Source organism: Camelus dromedarius, chromosome 2 (genome assembly GCF_036321535.1).
Source record: "Camelus dromedarius isolate mCamDro1 chromosome 2, mCamDro1.pat, whole genome shotgun sequence".
Lineage (NCBI taxonomy): Eukaryota > Metazoa > Chordata > Mammalia > Artiodactyla > Camelidae > Camelus > Camelus dromedarius.
The window spans coordinates 18,200,912-18,209,344 of NC_087437.1; the positions used below are offsets into that span (position 1 = coordinate 18,200,912).

The 8,433-nt window shown below is 41.6% G+C and overlaps 1 pseudogene; it reads left to right on the forward strand.

Annotated features, from left to right (window-relative positions):
- The first annotated feature begins 7,464 nt into the window (after nucleotides 1-7,464).
- Nucleotides 7,465-8,083, forward strand: LOC105086335 (cysteine-rich PDZ-binding protein-like; annotated as a pseudogene).
- The last annotated feature ends 350 nt before the right edge of the window (nucleotides 8,084-8,433 follow it).

Genomic DNA, 8,433 nt, shown 5'->3' on the forward strand with positions numbered 1-8,433 from the left:
TTGGACCAAAGTGATTTCATTCTGAGGAAAGCAGCCTTTTCCACTTCTGCTAACATCTGCTGATTCCAGCTGTACTCTCCCAGGAGCTTCCTGGGCTCGCCACCGCAGGTCCTCTTTCTGTCACAGCAAAAAGTGTCCCTAGAGGAATGAGAAAAGGATTTTTTTCTTTCTCTCTCTCTCTTTTTTTGTAATCTAAATATATTTGGTATTCTAAATATAGTTAGAATAAATATGTATTAGTGAAATGATACAGTCTCTGTGAATTAGCCTCACCCCTGCACATGAATAGAAGGAAATGAAAAAATAATTGCTTTGATGTTGTCTATATTATACTTCGTAAAATCACATTTAAGTCTGAATTTCATGAAATGCTCACTGATCCTAATTCTTTCCCTTTGAGGTCTCCTGGACTCTGATTATAGATGATAGAATCAGTGTAATCCATGTAAAAAAACACATGATGGAACACAGCAGGTCCTAAGAAGTAAGGACCTGAGACTATTTCTTAAAAAAAAAAAAAAAAAGTGACAATGAGCCTGAGGGTAATGTAATGTTTCCAGGTGACACACTTACGTGGCTACACTGTTAGTTGAGAGCAGCATTTACTGGGCACTGTGGTCAACTCTGTGACCCTGAGACTGATCTTCCCTTCACTAAATTCACCTAGAGTGGTTGGACCATTGGATGTTCAGGAACTGGAAGCTCTCTGCAGCCACGCACCTTCCTGTGTTTGCATCACTGCTGCAGAGAGCCTAGCCTCCTTCTTCCAGGCCACCAGAATCCTGCCCCAGCACCAGGGCCAGAATAGCCCCTCCAGTGAGGTAAGGGCAGTCTCTCAAAACTACCTAGTCAGAGAGCAGCGCTGGCACAGGGGGACTCTGACCACTGGTTTACTATCTGAGGGGGCAAGGTCCTCACAGCAATAGTGCTTGTGAAAGTGGCCTCCAAGGAGATGGTGAATATTCATTGGGGTCTTCAAGCTGGACAGACTCTGTCTGGGGAAAAGACCAGATCACGGCTCATTAAATAGAAAAGAACTGTGTTCACTAACAACCAAAACAGTAACTCAGAGACCCTGGTCACTGAGGCAGCAATGGTTTTAGGCAAAATCAGACAAAATTACTCACGAAACTCTTTGTCTAAGATGGGGTAAAGGATGAACAGATAAATCAAGAAAAAAATTGGGGGTGGAAGTAGAGAAATCTGAGCAGTCTAGGACATGGAGATTGGTAAGGGGTCTCAGGATTTGAGTTGAAGACCATGGGCACGGTGAGCTCACCCTCCCATCACCAGAAAGTCCCTGGTCAGGTCGGAGGCACTGAGGTGTGGCTCGATTGGGCTTTTAATGTACACATTCTCTATCCAACACTTAATTATTTGAAAGCCTCCATGTAGTTAGAGTGTGCTTTGTAATTTTTTTTGTTGCCCTGTCTTATTGTATATGCATTGAGTATTGACCTGTTTTGTTACTTACATATTAAAGATACTGTTATCTCACATTTGAACAACTTCAGCTGTTTTTTCCAAAGTTTCGGGAAGTGGAGGTGGGAGTCTCAGTACCTCAAAGCTGAGGGCATCTTCCGAGAGTGTTTCTGTTTGCAGGATCTGTATCTTCTCGGCAGCAGCCTGGCTGCCTGGAGGCCAACTAGGTCTGCTCCAGGCCAATTAGTAGTTCCTGCAAGTTAGGAAACTTAAATAAAAAGGGATTCCCAGAGTTTCCAGGCACCCGAAAACCAATTTTAGCCTGTCCGACCCTGAGTGCGCCAGCCTGAAGTATCTGTCATCAGTCAGCGCAAGAGCTAGGAAAACAAGATAGCCGGTGCCCGTCCTCATGAGGATGTCAAAGGCCAGCTTGAACAGCTCATTTAGCCGTGCTCAGTGAGGCTGCATCAGACTACAGAAACAACATGAGCTACAGAATCAGAGCATCCCACCTCATTTCCAGGCCCCATCACTTGGCCCAGCTGTGTTAGCTTGAGCAAAGCCCTTAACCTTTTTGAAGCTCAGTTTCCTTATCTTTAGAATGGGGATAATATGGCTAAGGGACTGAAACAAATAAAAGATCTATTTAAACAACAAACACTCAACTTGAACAATTTTAAGACAAACAGGGACTTGACTTGTGTAAGTAGGATATGAGGCCAAGGTTGGATCCTTGGATCAAGGGATATGATCAAGACTGCCGTTTTCTGCCCACATCTTAGTTCTGCTTTCCTTGCAATTGGTGTGCTTCTCAGGCAGGTGGTCCCCACAGGATAGCAGTGATGGCTACTCATATTTCCAGGAACAGGCCATCTTTCAGCTAGGCAAACTTGCTAAAAAGAAGGTCTCTCTTTCCTGCTATCTGTAGGAGAAAAAAAAAATCCTGATAAAACTCATTGGACTATTGAAGTCATGTATCCATCCCTAAACTTCTTCCTATAGCCAGAGCAATGGTATTTCGCTTGGCCAGGCCTAAGTCCAGCAGTCAAAACATGGGGATTTGCCGTAAATCACAAAGACTGTAAGCTAAGGACCCAGAGTCCTTAGCAATCAGGCAGACTCAACACTTTGCCTAATTTTTATACATTTGGCTGAATTCCAAGAAAAGCCTCAGAGGCACCACCTCTGAACTTCACTGACCATTTACCCAATGGCACAGCATTTACAGTACAGAGAGGGACAACCTGAGAGACTACTTTCGTTCTCACAGGAGACTGATAATTACAACCTAAAAATGGCTGAAACAAAACAAAACCCTTCACATTCCATTTTACACAAGTGGGATTACCAAACAGGAGACCAGAAAACTGTCCTCAGCTATATAATTTTGAGCTATTCAAACTTAGATTTCCTAAAATTAGGGATATTTTGAAGGCTCTGTGCAAAGACAGACATGGGGGAATCAAGTCATAATGTACATGCTCAAAATATGACTCACCACTCTTCTCCATAACAATCCCTCGGGAATCCCAAGGAGCTGGTCGGTGTTTTGCCGTCATCCACCCCAAGGTCCAAAAGAAAGGGGGTTAATCAGTGTTTCCATGGGATGCCCAATTATTTTACTCTTTGCTTGGGTGATAGTCAGCCCCATCCTGCCTCCACAGACATTACACAGGGTGAGCAACGGCAAGGATCACAATTTTTGCCAAAGTTCCTGGCCTCTCAGAGTTGGAGCATTTCACTAGAGAGAGCCCTGGAGTTAGAATCCTGCCTTTGAGGAAACCAGAGCGTCTGGTCCCAACTCCGCAGCCAACCAGTTGTGGGACCTTGAAGGATCAATTACAGTGATTCACCAACATATTGTCGTTATTTTGCTTCTTTACCGAATCCTTGTCATCATGAGTACTGCGTTCAGTGCCTTACAATGCTTTATCTCTAATCCTCCAACAACCCTGATCTCCCCCCTACTAACCTCCATCCTGTGCTCAGTCTGAGTGGCCGGAAGCTCCCAGACACTTGTCAAGGACCACACTTGCGTAAACGCACACTCACAGACACTCACACTCACTCAGCCGTATTTCTGGATCCTCAACAGCGACCAACCTCTTTGATTTTTCAATTCTCAGGCTTCTGCTGATGCCTCAGAACTTTGAACAATTCCATTTGTCCATCTGAAGCCAGGCTGACTTATCATTCATCCGATCCACATGTCGTACAGACGAAAGGGATTATCTTCTTCAGAACAGCCTAAAGCAACATGAAGTGAGCAGAAGAGGGATTAGGAGTGGAGAGTAAACAGCGGTTCCTTTTGGTTTAATATTAAGTGCAGGATACTATATTGTGGAGAAAAAAGTCACTAAAATTCTTTAAAAGTATTTAATTCCTATCTTGGAGCAAAAATATTTAATTTAGATACAAAAAAAGGAGGGTCTAACAGTGGTGGGTTTTAATAGGCATACCACCCCAATACTCAATGCTAAAGGCAGCTACTACCTAACGACCAAGTAAGATGAAATCTCTTAGCCACCCCTACGATAGAGGGCTGCTAAAAGGAATCAGATTTCTAGGGGGAGGGTGTAACTCAAGTAATGGAGTGCATGCTTAGCATGCACGAGGTCCCAGGTTCAATTCCCAGTACCTCCTCTAAAAATAAATAAATAAACCTAATTATCTCCTCCACCCCCCGAAAAAAATTTTTTTTAAGAAATCAGAGATTTCTTCCTTGGAGAACCTTTCAGGGAAAGTTGGGTCCTACTTGGAGATGAGGAACATACAAATCCCTTCTATAGAGAACATCATACTTTGTCTTATTTTTTAACTTAGGTTTGGGGGGGAAATGTAAAAATAATGTAATAGCTAACATGAAAGAAGGCTAAAAATATTTGTCCTTTAATCCAGCAATTCTCTTTTTATCATTTCCCCTAAGGAAATAATCATAAATATTTCTGCCCAAAGATATGTATCAATAGTTTAGAATAGTGAAACTGGATCCACCTGAAATCCAACTAAATAAATAATAGTTTATATGTGTAAACTAATAGACACCCATTAAATTAAGATTTTTTGAGATACTAATTCTTTTAAATAGTGCATTGAACAATGCCCTGGAAAGAAATATATTCCAAATATTTTAAAGTGGTTGCTTTTAAAGTGATATGATTCTTTTTCTTTATTTATACTTTTTAGTACTTTTCAAATTTTCTTCTATGAGAATGTCTTCCATTTTATATCCAGAGGATAAAAACAAAACTAAGAACTTACAGAGAATCAGAAACTTGAAAATAGTAATGAATAATATTATGGTAAATAATAAATAATATTATGGTAAATTTTATGTTATGAGTTTTTTTACCTCAATTTAAAAATGATAATAACATCCCAGCAGGAAATCCACAAGGGCAGGTGCAGCCGGTTACCTGGAGATCTGACCATCTCAGGCAGGTTGGCAGAAGGGGGCTGATAAGTCCTGGCTACGAGTAGAGCTCTCTGTTTATTCTGAACCAATAAAATAAAATGCTCACAGGCCCAGAAACTGACCTCTATGGTGCTGTTTAGTTTTTCTCCCCCTTTGGAGAGACTCTGGCATTTATTTCTCTATTTCAGCCCCTCTACTCATCCTTGAAGATGGGAGAGCAGAAACCCACACTCACAAAGTGGACAAGGACCAGCAGAGAGTCAGGGGAGCCAGAACAAATGTTGGAGTCCACACCCAGGTTTAACCTCTTACTTTCCCCTCAAGGCCACACATTCCCACTTCACTGGCCTCCCCAGTTTCCAACTCCTTTTTCTGGACAGAAGGGCCAACCCAAAAGAGCCAGAAGAGCTTGCTGTGGGGTCAGGTGACCTCATGTAGGCAGGTGGCCTGGACCTCCACTCCCCTGTGTAGAGCAGACTCTCAGCTCCCAAACCTTCAGTTCCTGGAACACATCAGACCTGCATCCAGTAAAGAAGGGGCTGGTGAAAGCCATGTGTCTTGTATGTGAAGAGGAAGACTGAGGGGCCTTAATGAGTTCCTCAATGTTTCTAAAGGATAATCTGGATCTCAGTTGGTGTGGTACCCTTAGACTCCACTCAGAGATGTTAGGAAGCAAGCAAGATTTAGTAGCTTTTTTTCTAATTAGGAAAAGCAACGTTTTAGAAACCTAGACTTACATTAAAATGAAGAAAACAAAATAAACTCCCCTCTCCTGAACAAACGTTAGAGATTAAGGAAAAGCATCGATGGCAGAAATGAATGATGGTGAAAGATCACTCTGAGGCTTAAAAAACACAGAAAATTACTAATATTAGTATTGCTATCATTATCATCTATTGAGATCTAGTAGATCAGTTTCAGGCCTTTCTTGTTCACTAGTTCCAATCCTCAAAATAACCCATGGAACAGGTATTATCATCCTCATTTCACAGATGAAGAAAATAAGGCTCAGAGAGTCAAATGTCTTGCCTAAGTAAGGTGATCAACTGTCCTGGTTTGTCCAAGACTGTCCCGGGTTTAGCACTGAAAGTCTTGCCTTCCAGGAAAACCCTCAGCCCTCAGCAAACTAGGACATCTGGTCACCCTATGTCAAAACCACATAGCTAATAGAAAAGCATGAATTCCAGTCAAGGCTTATCTGGCTCCATACCTCACTCTCTTTCCACTATGCCAGAGTGAATCCCACTAAAATACATACATACATACATACATACATACATAGAAAGGGGGGAAGGAAGGAAGGAAGGAAAGAAGGAAATCTACTTTAAAGGAAAAAGTATTTGTCTACGAAACCAAAAAACATAATACCTAAAACAAAACATACTGTAAAATTTCAATCTTTAATTCTCAAGTTTAAAAAAATGTCAAACAAGAGGAAATCTATTGTAAATGGTGGACAGACAGATGGATGGGGTGGGGGCGGACATCAGGCTAGCTGGTCCCTCCGAGCTGACGCGTTCAGCCTCTGCAAAACTCTCAGTGAGCTGAGTGGCATGGATATACATGTCAGGGCTTCCTGGCTAAAGAGGGCTGGGGTGTAAAGCCACCCAGAGGGTCAGGGAAAGGTCCAGGGCCCCCAAGATGCACTGTCCGCAGGTGAAATCTCTGACCCCTCCAGTGGTAGCAGCCAAACGCCACCCAAAGATCACAGAGATCGGGTGTGAGCTGAGGCTCATTTCATCTCAGCACTAATCTTAGGTTCGGACTCCCCAGCACTCTGGGATGTGAGTCAGTTTCCCCCACCATCAGGAGTTTTTTCCATTCCTTTTTTGTCTCAAGTGGAGCTGGATGTGACCTGCTCACTCTGCTCTCATTTTTGTGACCAGTCCAGGCTTTTGCTGTTATCAAAGCTGCCGCCCTTAGCCCTTGTTGACAATAAAAGGCTTATTTATCTTGTTCAACAAGCCAACTTGAATTTCCCCAAAGAACTTTTTGAAAGGTAAAATATCAAACATATTAATCATCTAGGACGTTGCCACCCATACTCATTGCCCAGAGGAGGACAGTTGCCATGGCAATGGCTCTGGTAAAGAGGATGGAGTCTGGCTGAAGGGTGAATAAAATACCATAATGGGACAAAGACTGCCCAGCCAGCCAACTCCTTATGATACTGGGAGTGTTTGCCCAAGTCTTAGGAGTTAAGTCATAATTAGGAGAGCATGAGAAAAAGAAAAATGTCCAGCAAACATTTTGAAGGGTGAGGGTGGGAAGGTCGAATGCAGATAGAGATGATGTGAAAACCAGTGGTGGGTATGTGACTGTGTCTTCTCCTGAGGGCTGGCAGACCCCTCCCACCAGTAGCCCTTGTGCAGAGACCAGTCCAATCCATCTGCAAATGGGCACAGCCAATGGGACAGAAAGAAGCCAGTGAAGGGTTCACTGGAAAGGTGGTGTCAGAATGACCCTCACAGCCTCTTTGGCAACATACTCCAAGTTGCTACCTGGTTCATTCTTTGTGACCAAGTGGTCCCATTCCTGGAAATCTGCCAAAAAGAAAGCATCCTGACTCTAATTTAAAAAAAAAAAAAAGCTGTGTTTCTGTGGCTAAGGGAGCCATCACCTGAAGGATGGCATGCAGAAAATGTGAAAAGAAACTTGGTACTGTTATCATGCCAGGTACATGTCTTCCCACGTGCAAGAAATGCCAACCAAAGTGGTGAGAGAAAGTCAAACAAAAATAAAGCTCTGTACAAAACAGAAACAGACTCACAGATGTAGAAAACTTATGGTTACCAAAGGGGAAAGGTAGAGGGAGGGATAAATTAGGAGTTTGGGATTAGCAGATACAAACTACTATATATAAAATAGGAAAACAATAAGGTCTTACTGGATAGCACAGGAACTGTATTCAATAGCTTTTAATAACCTATGAAGAAAAAGAATACAAAAAAGAATACATATATAACTGAATCACTATGCTATACAGCAGAAACTAACACAACATTGTAAACCAACTAGACTTCAATAAAATAAATAAATAATAAAACTTTGACTTCTAAAAAAGCAAAATTCAATCCACATGGAGAGAATAAATCCTCCACTTGCAGGAGCAGTGAAAGTTCTGTGCACCAACCAGGTTTTCATTACTACCAGGGCTGTGCCTAGAAAAACAGCATCTATGCAACGTGAGGAAAAAGGGGTTTAGATACCAAAAGCCACCAGCAAACATCTGTCTGGATATATTGATGAAGTTGCTGGCTTTCTATATGATTTTATTTTCTGCTTGGACTTTTCAAAGGATAACATAGATGTTCAAGTTAGAAAATAACATGTCTTAAGACAAATAATTAAAGCAGAGAAGCTGATAAATATTCATTCTTTTGCTCTTAAGAAGTTCTGAACAGCAGCAATGTAACTAGTCTTCTGCCTTAAATCATTACTTTCCTTATAAGCATTGTATTGAATGGCAATAAATTAAGTGGCAAATTTAATAGAAAAAATTTCCTGGTTTATATGCATATTTGATTTAACATTTTCATATAATTCTTATTATATGAATAATTCTTTTATCCTCTCCCTCTATTTTATTTATAGAT